This window comes from Gopherus flavomarginatus, chromosome 2 (assembly GCF_025201925.1).
Source record: "Gopherus flavomarginatus isolate rGopFla2 chromosome 2, rGopFla2.mat.asm, whole genome shotgun sequence".
Classification (NCBI taxonomy): domain Eukaryota; kingdom Metazoa; phylum Chordata; order Testudines; family Testudinidae; genus Gopherus; species Gopherus flavomarginatus.
Window position 1 is genome coordinate 102,511,654 of NC_066618.1, and position 16,166 is coordinate 102,527,819.

The window sequence follows — 16,166 nt, forward strand, 5'->3', positions numbered from 1 at the left end:
GTATTCCTGTAGTTGGAGGACATACTTCAGGAGTCCCTGGGTTGGAGAGGGGGACTGCTCCCAAGTTTCCCGCATTAAATCCAACAGGCCCTGTGGACGGCGTCCATACAATAGCTCAAATGGGGAAAACTTGGTTGATGACTGGGGCACCTCCCGGATGGCTAGCATCAGGGGAGGGAGCAACTGGTCCCACTGGCGTAGTTCCTCTGGAGGGAACTTCCGCAACATCTCCTTGAGGGTCCGGTTGAATCGTTCCACCAGACCGTCTGTTTGCGGGTGGTAGATAGAGGTGCGTAATTGTTTTACCCCCAGGAGCTTGCAGACCTGCTGTAACAACCTGGAGGTGAAATGGTGCCTTGATCAGTTAGGATTTCTTGTGGCAGGCCCACCCGAGCAAAGACCTTCACCAGTTCCCTGACGATGGTTCGAGCAGTGGTGCTCCGCAATAGGATGGCCTCGGGGAAACGGGTGCTGTAGTCAATGATAACCAGGACATACTGGAACCCGGCAGCACTTTTCGGGAGCGGGCTCACCAGGTCCATGGCCACTCGTTCAAAAGGTGTCTCGATTATAGGCATGGGGACCAGGGGTGCCTTGGGCACTCGCTGGGGAGCGGCTAACAGGCACTCTGGGCAGGAGCTACAATAGTTCCTCCTTCTAGTGAATACCGGGCCAGAAGAACCACGTCAAGATCTGGGCGAGGGTCTTCTCATGGCCCAGATGCCCAGCCACCGGATTGTCATGTGCCAGCTTCATCACAGCTCGCCAGTGACACCGCGGTACCAGCAGCTGTGTTTGGGGTTCCTTCATGCGGGAGTCACGGTCAATCCGGTAAAGACGGTCCCGACGTAGTTCGAAGTGGGGCCACTGGGTTGCGCGCTGGGGGTCGATGATGGTCCCATCGACTGCCGCGAGCTGTTCATAGGCCCGGCTAAGGGTAGGGTCCGCTCTCTGGTCACGGCAAAAATCAGTATGGAGGAGGGGGTTGACCGCGGGGTCCAGCGGGGGATTGTCGGTTTCTTTGGTCTCTGGTTCAGGTTGCGGGGTTCCGCACCCCTCTTCCTGTAGGGCCTCCTGGCGCTCTCCCTCCAGCGCCAGGGTCGACCGGAGGACCTCCTCAAAGGCGGGCCAGTCCTGCCCCAGGATCACTGGGTACGCCAGTCGAGGGGCTAAGCCGACGATGATTCATCGGATGACGCCAGCTACTGTCAACGGGACCCAAGCACTAGGGTAAGGCAGGATGTCCCCATGGATGCATTGCAGGTGAATCGAGCCTAGGCGGAGTCTGCCTGGGGTCCCAGAGTCTGGCAGATGAGCATCTGGCTGCAGCCAGAGTTGATCAATGCCTGGGTGGCATGGACCCCGACAACTACTGGAACCGTGAGCTTGGGGACTTGGGGTAGCCGAACCCTGGTGTCCCCTGCACAGACCTGCCCGAAGCTGCAGTCCATTTCCATGCTGTCCCGCTGCAAGTGTCTGGACTTTCCACAGCAGAAACAGGGTCCGAGTTCAAGACGATTGCCCCGGGAGGGGGCTCCCCTTGAACTCCTAGCAGGACTCTGGTGGACCCTCCCGGCTCCCGGCACAGAGGCCGACGGTCTGGGCCGGGGGGCAGGATCTGGACGTCTGAACCGAGACCCCGGGCGGGCGATCTGCCTGTGGCCAAGGCTCTGTGGCCCGGTCGGGGCGTCTCCCTTTTGGTCCACATTCGAGTGTTCGGGCCCGGGGTTTTGGGGTCGGAATGTGGGCCCCACGGGCGTTTTGGCTGCGAGAAAGTCTTCTATCAGCGAGACGGCCGCAGCCAACGTTGCCGGCCGATGGCGGAGCACCCAGGCCCGTCCTCGGGCCGGTAGGGTGTGCACAAACTGTTCCAGGATGACTTGTTCCGTGACCTCCTCTGCCATGCTCGTTTCCGGCTGTAGCCATCGCCGAAACGCCTCCTTCAGGGCTTGGGCCACCAGCCGAGGTCGGGCCCCCGAGGGATACGTCTGGCTCCGGAACCGCTGCCGAAAAGTCTTGGGGCTGACATCCAGGGCATCCAAGATCGCGGCCTTTACTCGGCCATAATCCCAGACTTCTTCTGTTGCCAGTCCCCAGTATGCAGTCTGGGCAGTCCCGGTCAGGTGCAGGGCCAGAAGGGTGGCCCATTGGTCCCGGGGCCACCCAGCGACAAGGGCCACCCATTTGAACGTTACCAGGAACGCCTCGGAGTCACAGTTGGGGCCCATCTTTGTTAGTCGCACTGGGGCGACAGAGTGTGGTGCCCCAGCGCCATCCCCTGCTGACGGTTCTACGGGGTGCAGAAAAGCAGTCACCAGCTGCTGCAGTTGGACTCCGAGCTGCTGAATAAGCTGCTGCTGCTGCTCGAGTTGAGCGGCATGCTGCTGCTGCTGGAGTTGGGCAGCATCCCACTGTTGCTGCTGTTGGAGCTGGGCAGCTGCCTGCTGCTGCTGCTGCTGTAGCTGGGCGGTCTGCTGCCGGTTCTGGTTCTCCGCCAGCAGCTGAAACAGGCGCTCCATCTCCATGGTTCTTTAGGGTAGGTCTTCCCCTTCGGCCCCTTCTCACAGGGGCCAAGGGTCCAGACTCCCCACTTCTGGTACCACGTGTACACAAGTGCTGCTGGGGCTCAACCCTCTCCGGGGGCAGGAGGGGAGCCACACAGGCTCACTACATGCCGGTGGGTCCAGGAGATAGCCCAGCAGTCCTCGCGGCAATTGCCTGCCCTGTGAGGGGAAGGGGCTTAGGTCCTTCGGCAGGGCTGAGCAACAATAACAGTTAAGGCCCTGGCCCTAGGCCAGGGCAGGGCAGCAAACACTGAGTCAGGAAGCCCAGGCCCTTGGGCAGGGCTGAGCCACCATAACCGGGTTCAGCCTCCTCAGGCCAGGGAGAGGGGGAGTCTGCCACCCCTGGAGCGGTGGCAGGGGGGACGCAGGCCCTCCCACTCCACTGCGTCCCAGCCCAGGGCCCTTGCAGCGGCTAACGATCCGCTGCTCAGTCAGTGGGGATCCTGGCCGCATCACACTGACATAGGCTCCGGTAAAGCTGCAGCCAGACTGGGGTCGGCTGCCCCCAGGCTACTTCCATACTCCTTCTCGGGGCCTACCTGGGTCCTGACGTCGGCCTCTGCAGGGTCCAGGAGCATGGGCTTGTTGCTGCTGGGGCTGGCTGGTAGGTCCGGCAACTCCTCCGGATAGTTGGCCCAGGTTAGCTCCGGCGGATCCTCCGGGTAGCAGGCGCGAGGAAGCTCCGGCGGTTCCTCCAGGTAGCGGGCGCGGGGCCGCTCTGGCAGCTCCTCCGGGTAGCGCGCACGAGGGAGCTCCGGCAGCTCTTCCAGGTAGCAGGGGCAGGGGAGCTCAGGCCAGTCTGGGCGGCTGCCCTAGGTCGCAGGAGGTTCCCAGTCTCGAGCTCCATGAGGGACATCTGCTCGCTCCGGCAGCTGGGGCCTGACTGAGCTCCGAGGGCCGGCCTTTATGGTTCCGGGTCGCCACCTGACCCTTTGGGGGGCGAGCTCAGAGCTCACTAGCTCCGCCCACTCTAGTCTCTGGCTGGGCTCTCCCTCCTCCGGCGTGGAGGGGAGCCACGCTGCCTCACTACATGGAACAAGATGTTTCGAAAGGAAGGAAGGAAGTTTCCTTTGTTTAGAGTCAGTTTCAGTTTCAGCTGGAGTGGAAAAGATCAAGGAACCAGCCTCTTATCAGAGTAGTAAGTTTTAGAAAGGAATAAATAGGTTTATGTTTATTTTCTTTTGTAACTTGTCTTTGTGCAATTAGGGGAGTAATCAAATTTGGGTATTCTTGTGTGCACTAAGGTTTTTGCCCAGGGGAACATTCTGTGTCTTAAATCTGTTGTCTGTGAGATCAGCTTGTATGCAATCTCCCAGAAGTTTTTTCCTTTTACCTTTCTTTTCTTTAATTAAAAGCCTTGTTTTTAAGAACCTGATTGATTTTTCCTTGTTTTTTAGATCCAAGGGTATTGAATCTGGACTCACCAGGAATTGGTGGGGGAAGGGGTAATTCTTCCTTGTTTTAAGATCCAAGGGATTTGGATCAGTGTTCACCAGGGACTTGGTGGAGGAGTCTCTCAAGTCTACCCAGGTAGGGAAAGGTTTTGGGGGAGAAGATAGAGTTTTCCAGATAACTCAGAAATCTGGATGGTGGCAGCGAGACCAGATCTAAGCTAGTAGTTAAGCTTAGAGGTGTTCATGCAGGTCCCCACATCTGTACCCTAAAGTTCAGAGTGGGGGTGAGACTTATGACGCATACATGCTGTTTAATACTGAATAGGTTGATCCAGTATCCAGATAACATTTGATGGAATTTGCCACGTCCTATATTGAAATCTACTATAGGTCGAGCATGGTGATCTTTCCATAAGGATGCTATTACATGCCATGACTGTTTTATTTCAAAATCACCGAGAACTGAAGTCTGAGATGATTGATTCTGATTAATTGTCCAAAACAACAACTTTATTTTTATTTTAATTAAAACTTCATGCTTGATATGATAAAATGTGTTCACAGAAAAAGTGTATACAGAGACTACGAATGCACAGGCAGTGCTTGTCAATGAATGCAACAGCAGAGTGGTTCAGGTGTTCTGTAAACAGTTTTTAGTGACACTTTTCTTCTTGAGAATTGAAGCACACATGTGAGTCCTCAATCACCCCACTACTGCAGGTATATCCTATTCCTTGTCGTTCAGTGCAAGCTTGTAGATTGACAATGAAATATTGATTGTTCTTAAGGTGTACTTATTTTCCATTGGGATCATAGCTGAAGTATTAACACATAGTCCAAGGGGAATCAATGGAAAGATGGACTCTTTCTGGGCTTCTCTAAGCGTAAGTAGGGGAGCAATAATGGTCCTGTTGCTGCTCAGAAAAATGAAATTAACCATTTGCCACCATTCCTGATAAGCCCTTTCAAAATCTGTGGCATTGGCCCAGATGATATGCCGCTTTTTAATTGATGCTATCCCATTTAGTCCATCTTTCACTATGGACTTAGCTACATCAAGTAGCCACAAATGGGCTTGCATGCATGCCAGTGCCTGGGACAGGTTAGGGTACGTCTACACTATAGGATAATTCCGATTTAACATAAACCGGTTTTATAAAACATAGTATAAAGTCGAGTGCACGCGACCACACTAGGCACATTAATTCAGCGCTGTGCGTCCATGGTCCGAGGCTAGCATTGATTTCTGGAGCTTTGCACTGTGGGTAGCTATCCCGTAGCTATCCCATAGTTCCCGCAGTCTCTCCCGCCCCTTGGAATTCTGGGTTGAGAGCCCAGTGCCTGATGGGCAAAAATCATTGTTGCAGGTGGTTCTGGGTACAGCCTCACCCCTCCCTAAGTGAAAGCAGCAGACAACCGTTTCGCGCCTTTTTTCCTGGGTGAACTGTGCAGATGCCATAGCACAGTAAGCGTGGACCCTGCTTAGATCAACATCGCGATCGTGAACGTTGTAAACACCTCGCGCATTCTCGTGCAGTCTATGGAGAACCATGAACTGCAAAGCCAGGCGAGGAGGAGGCGGCGGCTACGGCAGCGTGGCGACGAGAGTGATGAGGACATGGACACTGAATTCTCTCAAACCGCGGGCCCCTGCGCTTTGGAGCTCCTGCTGGTAATGAGACAGGTTCTACCCATTGAACGCCGATTTGGGGCCCAGGAAACAAGCACAGACTGGTGGGACCGCATAGTTTTGCAGGTGTGGGACGATTCACAGTGGCTGTGAAACTTTCGCATGCGTAAGAGCACTTTCATGGAACTTTGTGACTTGCTTTCCCCTGCCCTGAAACGCCATAATACCAAGATGAGAGCAGCCCTCACAGTTGAGAAGCGAGTGGCAATAGCTCTCTGGAAGCTTGCAACGCCAGACAGCTACCGGTCAGTTGGGAATCAATTTGGAGTGGGAAAATCTACTGTGGGGGCTGCTGTGATGCAAGTAGCCAAAGCAATCACTAAGCTGCTGCTACAAAAGGCTGTGACTCTAGGAAACGTGCAGGCCATAGTGGATGGCTTTGCTGAAATGGGATTCCCTAACTGTTGGGGGGCGACAGATGGAACCCATATCCCTATCTTGGCACCGGTGCACCAGGCCACCCAGTACGTAAACTGCAAGGGGTACTTTTCAATGGTGCTGCAAGCACTGGTGGATTACAAGGGACGTTTCACCAACATCCACGTGGGATGGCCAGGAAGGGTTCATGACGCTAGCGTCTTCAGAAGCACTGCTCTGTTTAAAATGCTGCAGCAAGGAATTTACTTCCCAGACCAGAAAATAACTGTTGGGGATGTTGAAATGCCTGTAGTTATCCTGGGGGACCCAGCCTACCCCTTGATGCCATGGCTCATGAAGCCATACACAGGCAGCCTGGACAGTGGTCAGGAGCTGTTCAACTACAGGCTGAGCAAGTGCAGGATGGTGATAGAATGTGCCTTTGATCGTTTAAAGGTGTGCTGGTGCACATTACTCACTCACTCAGACCTCAGCCAAACCAATGTCCCATTTGTTTTTGCTGCTTGCTGTGTGCTCCACAATCTCTGTGAGAGTAAGGGGAAGACCTTTATGGCGGGGTGGGAGGCTGAGGCAAATCACCTGGCCTCTGATTACGCGCAGCCAGACACAGGGCGATTAGAAGAGAACATTGGGAAGCGGTGCGCATCAGAGAAGCTTTGAAAACGAGTTTCATCATGGGCCAGGGTACGGTGTGACTGCTGTGTTTGTTTCCCCTTGATGAACCCCACCCCCTTGATTGACTCCTTTCCTGTAAGCAACCCACCCTCCCCCTTTGATTACAGCTTGCTTAAGGAAATAAAGTCACTATCGTTTAAAAATCATGTATTCTTTATTAAAAAGGTCATTATAAAAAGAAGGAGAGAACTGACAAGGTAGCAAGGGTGCGGTTTGGGAGGAGGATAGGAGGGAAGGAAAAGTCCATTAAGGACATTTCAATGTAATGACAGCCTTTTGGTTGGGCTGTCCACGGGGGTGGAGTGGGCGGGTGCAAAAAGCCTTCCCCCACACGTTCTTACACGTCTGGGTGAGGAAGATATGGAACATGGTGAGTACTGAGGGTGGTGACACAGGGGCTGCAGCGGCCCTCTGTGACCTTGCTGCTCTTCCTGAAGCTCCACCAGACATCGGAGGATGTCAGTTTGATCACGCAGCAGCCCTAGCGTTTCATCCCGCCGCCGCTGATCTTCCTGCCTACACCTCTCATCTCAGGCGTCCCTCCTGTCCTCACGTTCACTGGCATCTTTTCTGTAATGTGATACCACGTCCTTCCCCTGATTCAGATGAGCTCTTTCATTGCGGGTTACTTCCATGATTTCCGAGAACATTTCGTCTCGCGTCCTCTTCTTCCTCCGCCTTATCTGAGCTAGCCTTCGGGATGGAGTAGGGAGGCTTGAAAAATGTGCAGCTGCATGAGGGAGGGAAAATAGGGAGAGAAGGATTTAAAAAGATACGTTTTACAGAACAGTGGTTATACTCTTTCACAGTGAACAACACTATTCACCTTACATAGCACATGTGATTTCACTACAAGGTCTCATTTTGCATCTTAATTTTGAGTGCCTGGGCTCTGGTGTTACAGATCTCACAGATGCAGGTCCGGGCATCAGAATTCAGCTTGCATGCAACCATGGTAAGCCATTGTCTTTCAGCTTCTGCAGCCTTCACTTCCATTTGCAGAAGCCACCCCTACCCCCCTCCAATTCTCTAGGATGATCGCTTTACCCTCCTCCCCCCACCGCATGGCTGGTATCATGGAAGATCACTGCTAATCACCTCCTTTCCCTCCACCACGTGCCTGGTAGCTGGGAAGATTCCTGCTAGCCAAACGCGAGAAAGCTCAGCGCTATCCTTCCTCCCCTCCCCCGCTTGGCTACATGTAAGGATGGATTTCTTGTAAGCAACAGGCAAACACCCCTGTAGGAAAAAGGCCATCTCTGTCCCCTTAATTAAATTCCTGAATTTCAACCAGGTTACCATGAATGATATCACTCTGCTGAGGATAACAGAGCGAGATAAAGAATGGATGTTTCTTGAATGCCAGCAATCACCAGGACCATACGCAGCTATGCTTTGTCATGCAATGATACCCAATTACTTGTTACATGCATGGCGTGGTAAAGTGTCCTACCATTGTGGACGGAACAAGTCTGCCTTGCCCAGAAACCTTCTGCAAAGGCTTTTGGAGTACCTCCAGGAGCGCTTCATGGAGATGTCCCTGGAGGATTTCCGCTCCATCCCCAGACATGTTAACAAACTTTTCCAGTAACTTTACTGGCCGCGAATGCATCCCAAGTCCTCAAGGCAAATCAATGATTAAAAAAAGCTTGCTTTTAAAACCATGTTTTATATTTACAAAGGTACACTCACCAGAGGTCGCTTTCATGGCTTCACTGTCTGGGCTAGTGGGTTGGGAGGGCTGGGATGGTAATTCCGTCTGGGTCAGAAAAAGATCCTGGCTGTTGGGGCTGACGGAGTGCTGTGTGCTGTCTGCAAGCTCTTCCTCCTCACCTTCCCCGTCCACATAATCCTCAGGCATAGCTGAGATTACAACCCCCACCACGGAATCCAAGGACGGGGTGGGGTAGTGGTGGCACTGCCCCCTAAAATTGCATGCAGCTCAGCGTAGAAGTGGCATGTTTTCAGCCCTGTCCCAGACCTTCCGTTTGCTTCTTTGGTTTTCTGGTAGGCTTGTCTGAGCTCCTTCACTTTCATTCTGCGCTGCACTGAGTCCCTGGTGTGGCCTTTCTCCATCATGGCCTTGGACATTTTTTCAAATGTTTTTTCATTTCGTCTTTTGGAACGGAGTTCTGTTAGCACAGAATCCTCTCCCCATATAGCGATCAGATCCAGTACCTCCCATGCGGTCCATGCTGGAGCTCTTTTTCTATTCTCAGGAGACTGCATTGCTACCTGTGCTGATGAGCTCTGCGTGGTCACCTGTGCTGGTGAGCTCTCCACGCTGGCCAAACAGGAAATGAAATTCAAAAGTTCACGGGGCTTTTCCTGTCTACCTGGCCAGTGCATCCAAGTTCAGATAGCTGTCCAGAGCAGTCAGTGGTGCAATGTGGGATATGGCCCGGAGGCCAATACCATCGATTTGCAGCCACACTAACCCTAATCCAATATGATAATGCCAATTTTAGCGCTACTCCTCTCGTTGACGAGGAGTACAGAAACCGATTTAAAGAGCCCTTTATGTCGATATAAAGAGCCTCGTAGTGTGGTCGGGTGCGGCGTTAAATCAGTTTAATGTTGCTAAAATCGGTATAAACACGTAGTGTAGACCAGGCCTTAGATTGCAAAATGTCCAATGCCCTGATGATTAATAAGTGGTCCATCTCCTGAACTTGGAGCCAATGGGGAAGAGTATTGGCCAGGTCAAACTCTAGGGTGCTGATCTTGGTGAGTGAGTGGACCCGATAGCGAAGCCACATCTTGCCCTAACTCACCAATTCAATTTGCTAACATTTGCTGGTCCACGGTATTCAGCACTCCTAGGCCTGTTCCTACTCCACCTAGAACCTTAGCTGTCAAATCTCTCACTTGCCTGTTGGGGGTGTTCTGGGGAATAATACCTCAGACTAAGGCTTCCCAACTCATACTCATACACTGCCAGTGAATGGGGGCCACAGACAGTTGCACACTCATGTAATAACCTTAGTCCCAGATTTGGACCTTAGCGTCCAAAATATGGGGGTTAGCATGAAAACCTCCAAGCTTAGCTACCAGCTTGGACCTGGTACTTGCTGCCACCACCCAAAAAATTAGAGTGTTTTGGGGCACTCTGATCCCTCTGAAAAACCTTCCCTGGGGACCCCAAGACCCAAATCCCTTGAGTCTCACAACAAAGGGAAATAATCCTTTTTCCCTTCCCCCCTCCAGGTGCTCCTGGAGAGATACACAGACACAAGCTCTGTGAACCCAAACAGAGTGAATCTCCCTCTCTGTTCCCAATCCTGGAAACAAAAAGTACTTTCCTATTCCCCCAGAGGGAATGCAAAAATCAGGCTAGCAATCCAACACACAGATTTCCCCGATTCCTTCCTCCCACCAATTCCCTGGTGAGTACAGACTCAATTTCCCTGAAGTAAAGAAAAACTCCCACAGGTCTTAAAAGAAAGCTTTATATAAAAAGGAAGAAAAATAAGTACAAATGTTCTCTCTGTATTAAGATGATACCACACAGGGTCAATTGCTTAAAAGAATATTGAATAAACAGCCTTATTCCAAAAGAATACAAATCAAAGCACTCCAGCACTTATATTCATGCAAATACCAAAGAAAAGAAACCATATAACTTACTATCTGATTTCTTTGTCCTTACACTTGGAAACAGAAGACTAGAAAGTAGAACTACTTCTCCAAAGCTCAGAGAAAGCAGGCAGCCAGAAAACAAAGACACAGACACTCAATTCCCTCCACCCAAAGTTGAAAAAATCCAGTTTCCTGATTGGTCCTCTGGTCAGGTGCTTCAGGTGAAAGAGACATTAACCCTTAGCTATCTGTTTATGACACGCCCCCCAAATTGCAGACAGTGGGGAAGCTCACTGGCGGCGATTTCCTTCTAGAACTTGAAAATAAACAGATTAATACAACACATGCACCTTTACATATACTACTAAGTATATAACTAACAGACTTCTACATTTTAAGAAAACTTTTTAACTACTGAATTGTGGGAAACTCTCACGGGAGAGTGCATTAGCTACTTTGTTAGAAGCTCCTGTGATGTGTTGAATTTCAAAATCAAAATTTTGGAGAGCTAAACTCCAACGAAGAAGTTTTTTGTTGTTCCCCTTGGCAGTATGAAGCCACTTTAGTGCAGCATGGTCAGTTTGTAGTTGGAACCGCCGTCCCCAAACATATGGGCGTAGCTTTTCCAGGGCGTACACAATGGCATAGCATTCCTTTTCACTGACTGACCAGTGACTTTCCCTTTCAGACAGTTTCTTGCTGAGAAACACGACAGGATGGAAGTTGTGATCTGTTGCTTCCTGCATGAGCACTGCTCCTATACCACGCTCAGATGCATCGGTGGTTACTAGGAATGGCTTGTCAAAATCCGGGGCCCTGAGCACAGGGTCAGACATGAGCGTTGCCTTAAGTTGGGTAAAGGCCACTTAACTGCATTTGGCTGGGTGTTTTTGGTTAGGTCGGTCAGTGGGGCAGCGATTTGGCTGTAGTGGGGTACAAATCGCCTGTAGTATCCGGCGAAGCCTAAGAAGGATTGGACCTGCTTCTTGGACCGTGGGACAGGCCACTTTTGGATAGCATCCACCTTGGCCTGTAGGGGGTTTATGGTTCCTCGACCCACCTGGTGCCCCAGGTAAGTCACTTTGTTTTGGCCTATTTGACACTTTTTGGCCTTAACAGTTAGTTCTGCCTGCCTGATGCGCTCAAAGACCTTTTCCAGGTGTAGTAGGTGTTCGGGCCAGGAGTCTGAAAAAATGGCCACATCATTGAGGTAGGCAACTGCAAATTCTCCCAGTCCAGCTAGTAGACCATCTACCAGCCTTTGGAAGGTGGCGGGTGCATTTCGAAGGCCGAAAGGAAGGACATTGAATTCATACACCCCCGCATGGGTGACGAATGCTGACCTCTCCTTGGCAGGTTCATCTAGCGGTACTTGCCAGTACCCCTTGGTTAAGTCTATTGTAGAGATGAACTGGGCACGTTCCAACTTTTCCAATAGCTTATCGGTACGTGGCATTGGATAGTTGTTCGGACGAGTTACAGCATTTAGCTTACGGTAGTCCACGCAAAAGCGTATTTCCCCATCTGGTTTGGGTACCAGAACCACTGGAGATGCCCATGCACTGGTAGATGAGCGGATTATACCCATCTGTAGCATGTTTTGGATTTTCCGTTCTATAGCAGCTTGGGCATGAGGAGACACCCGGTAGGGTGGGGTTCTGATTGGGTGAGCATTACCTGTATCAATGGAGTGGTATGCCCGTTCAGTCCGTCCTGGGGTGGCTGAGAACAATGGGGCGAAGCTAGTGCACAGCTCCTTGATTTGTTGCCGCTGCAGACGTTCCAGGGTGGTTGAGAGGTTCACCTCTTCCACGCCACCGTCTTTTTTTCCCGTTGTAGTAGACACCGTCAGGCCACTCAGCGTCCTCTTCCTGGACTGTAAACTGACAAACCTGTAAGTTTCTGGAATAGAAAGGCTTGAGAGAATTAACATGGTACACTTTAGGCTTTAGTGAGGAATTGGGAAATGCTATGAGGTAGTTTACAGCTCCCAGGCGCTCTTGGACCGTGAATGGCCCTTCCCATGATGCTTCCATTTTATGGGCCTGTTGCGCCTTTAAGACCATAACCTGGTTTCCTACCTTGAAGGAACGTTCTCTGGCATGTCTGTCATACCAGGCCTTTTGCTCTTCTTGAGCATTCTTTAGGTTCTCTTTAGCAAGGGCTAAAGAGTGTCGGAGGGTGCTTTGTAGGTTGCTTACAAAGTCCAGAATGTTAGTTCCTGGAGAAGGCGTAAACCCCTCCCATTGCTGTTTTACCAACTGTAATGGCCCCTTAACCTCGTGACCATACACAAGTTTAAATGGTGAAAACCCTAAACTGGGATGTGGTACAGCCCTGTAGGCAAACAGCAACTGCTGCAACACTAGGTCCCAATTATTGGAGAATTCGTTGATGAATTTTCGTATCATGGCCCCCAAAGTTCCATTGAACCTTTCCACCAGGCCATTGGTTTGATGGTGGTATGGGGTGGCAACCAAGTGATTCACCCCATGAGTTTCCCACAGTTTTTTCATGGTCCCTGCCAGGAAATTAGACCCTGAATCTGTAAGGATGTCGGAGGGCCAACCTACCCTGGCAAAGATGTCTGTTAGGGCCAGGCACACAGTGTTAGCCCTGGTGTTGCCTAGAGCTACTGCTTCTGGCCATCGGGTAGCAAAGTCCACTAAAGTCAGTACGTACTGCTTTCCTCTGGGCGTCTTTTTTGGGAAAGGGCCCAGAATATCCACAGCTACTCGCTGAAATGGGACCTCAATTATGGGGAGTGGCTGGAGAGGGGCCTTGACCTGGTCTTGAGGCTTACCCACTCTTTGGCATACCTCACAAGACCGGACATACTTGGCAACGTCCTTGCCCATCCCCTCCCAGTGGAAGGACTTCCCCAACCGGTCCTTGGTTCTGTTCACCCCAGCATGGCCACTGGGATGATCATGGGCTAAGCTTAATAGCTTCCCCCGGTACTTAGTTGGAACCACCAACTGTTTTTGCGGCTGCCATTCTTCCCGGTGTCCACCAGAAAGAATTTCCTTGTATAAAAGTCCTTGGTCTATAACAAACCGGGATCGATTAGAAGAGCTGAGAGGCGGTGGGGTGCTCCGTGCCGCCGCCCACGCTTTCTGAAGGCTGTCATCTGCTTCCTGCTCAGTCTGGAACTGTTCCCTTGAGGCTGGGGTCACCAGTTCTTCCTCAGACTGTGGACTTGGGCTTGGTCCCTCTGGAAGCGATGTAGGTGATGGGGTTGTTTCCATTGCTGGTGAACCGCTCTCCGCTGGTGCACCTGAGGGTATTTCAGGCTCTGGCTGAGCCTTTTGGGTATGGCTGTCTTTTGCTTCTGCCAGTTCTGGCTCGCTGGCGCCCACTGGCGTTGAGTTTGAAGACGGGGTTGCAATGGCTGGTGCTGGTTGCAGTTCCAGTTCCGGGCCTGGGACTGGAGGTGCTGTGGCTGTTTCAGTGGTGGGCATGGAATCCGGGTCCACTACCTCTGTCTGGGTCTCTGGTAACACAGACGGGGCCTCTGTGGACGGCTCAGGAACAGGAATGGGTCTGGAAGCTTGCCTGGTTTGGCTACGTGTAACCATTCCCACTCTCTTGGCCCGCCTCACCTGGTTGGCCAAGTCTTCCCCCAGTAGCATGGGGATAGGATAATTGTCATAGACTGCAAAAGTCCACATTCCTGACCAGCCTTTGTACTGGACAGGCAGTTGAGCTGTAGGCAAGTCTACAGCTTGTGACACGAAGGGGTAAATTGTAACTTTGGCCTTTGGGTTGATGAATTTGGGGTCAACGAAGGATTGGTGGATAGCTGACACTTGTGCCCCCGTGTCTCTCCACGCAGTAACCTTCTTTTCGCCCACTCTCAAATTTTCCCTTCGCTCCAAGGGTATTTGAGAGGCATCCGGGCCTGGGGATCTTTGGTGTGATGGTGGTGTAATGAATTGCACTCGCATGGTGTTCTTGGGACACTTGGCCTTGATATGTCCCAGTTCATTACACTTAAAGCATCTTCCATCTGATGGGTCACTGGGCCGAGGTGAGTTACTGGAGACTGGTGAGGTTGAAGGGTAGGGTATCTGTGGCTTTACTTGGGTGGTATGTGGGGTCTTTGGCTGTCCTCGGTGGTAGGGTTTATGGTCTGTGTGCCCCCTGGGGTAATCGTTCCCCTTGACAGTAGCTTTTTTGCTTTCTGCCAGTTCCATCCATTTGGCTCCAATCTCCCCTGCCTCAGTGATATCTTTGGGATTTCCATCTTGTATGTACCGTGTGATGTCTTCAGGAACACCATCCAAGAACTGTTCCATTTGTATGAGGAGGTTTAGTTCTTCCAAGGTTTGAATGTTGTTTTCTGTTATCCAGGCCTCATAGTTTTTTGCAATGTAGTAGGCGTGTTTGGGAAATGACACCTCGGGTTTCCACTTTTGGGTTCTGAAGCGCCGACGGGCATGATCTGGGGTTATCCCCATCCTGTATCTGGCCTTGGTTAGAAAAAGTTTATAGTCATTCATTTGGTGCTTAGGCATTTCAGCTGCCACCTCTGCTAAAGGTCCACTGAGGTGTGGCCTTAATTTTACCATGTACTGGTCTTCGGGGATGCTGTACCCAAGACAGGCTCTTTCAAAGTTTTCCAAGAAGGCCTCGGTGTCATCACCTGCCTTGTAGGTGGGAAATTTCCTGTGCTGTGGAGCAATATTTGGCGCCGGGTTGTTAGGGTTGGCTGGCACAGGCAGCCCAGCTTTTGCCAACTCCAGTTCATGTTTTCTCTGTTTTTTCCTTCTCTTCATTCTCTTTTTGTTGTTTTTCCATTTCTTTTTGGTGCTTTTCCATTTCTCGGCGGTGGGCCAACTCTTCTTCTGCTTGTTTCCTTCGGTAGGCCACCTCTTCTTCTTCTAGTTTTCTTTTGTGTGCTGCCTCCTTGGCTGCCTCTTTGGCTGCCTGTTCTCTTTGGTAGGCTGCCTCTTTGATCTGTTCTTCTCTTTCTTTCATCTCCATCTCTTTTTGTTTTATTTCCAGTTGTCGCCTGTGTTCAGCTTCTTTGATTTGTTCTTCGGCGTCGATTTTTGCCTTAGAAGTCATGGTTCCTGTTTTCTTGTGTTGGGGTGCCCTCCGGTGTTTATCTTCTGAACTGCAGGTTCTCTGTTGCCTCCTGAAGTCTGCCTAGCAACAGTGCCTTTAGCTAATTTTCCTTTTCTCTCTCTAGCTAATGTTCAATGAAGGGAAACCAGAAAAACCACTTTATTTGCATGCCTATAAGTGCTGGTACTTGCCTCCTAATGGGAGGGCTATTGCATGACAAAAGACCCTTAACATGCAAGCCACAAACTGCGAGAGAGAGCAGAAAAAAAAAATTCTCTCTGGTTCCCTTTTAAAACCAACCGTTTCTCTCTGCTAAAAAGCCCTTAGCAGAGAAGAGAAAAATAAAATATTTCCACTGGCTTCTGGATTCTGTCTATATCCCACCAGCTGCACACCATGACATAACCTTAGTCCCAGATTTGGACCTTAGCGTCCAAAATATGGGGGTTAGCATGAAAACCTCCAAGCTTAGCTACCAGCTTGGACCTGGTACTTGCTGCCACCACCCAAAAAATTAGAGTGTTTTGGGGCACTCTGGTCCCTCTGAAAAACCTTCCCTGGGGACCCCAAGACCCAAATCCCTTGAGTCTCACAACAAAGGGAAATAATCCTTTTTCCCTTCCCCCCTCCAGGTGCTCCTGGAGAGATACACAGACACAAGCTCTGTGAACCCAAACAGAGTGAATCTCCCTCTCTGTTCCCAATCCTGGAAACAAAAAGTACTTTCCTATTCCCCCAGAGGGAATGCAAAAATCAGGCTAGCAATCCAACACACAGATTTCCCCGATTCCTTCCTCCCACCAATTCCCTGGTGAG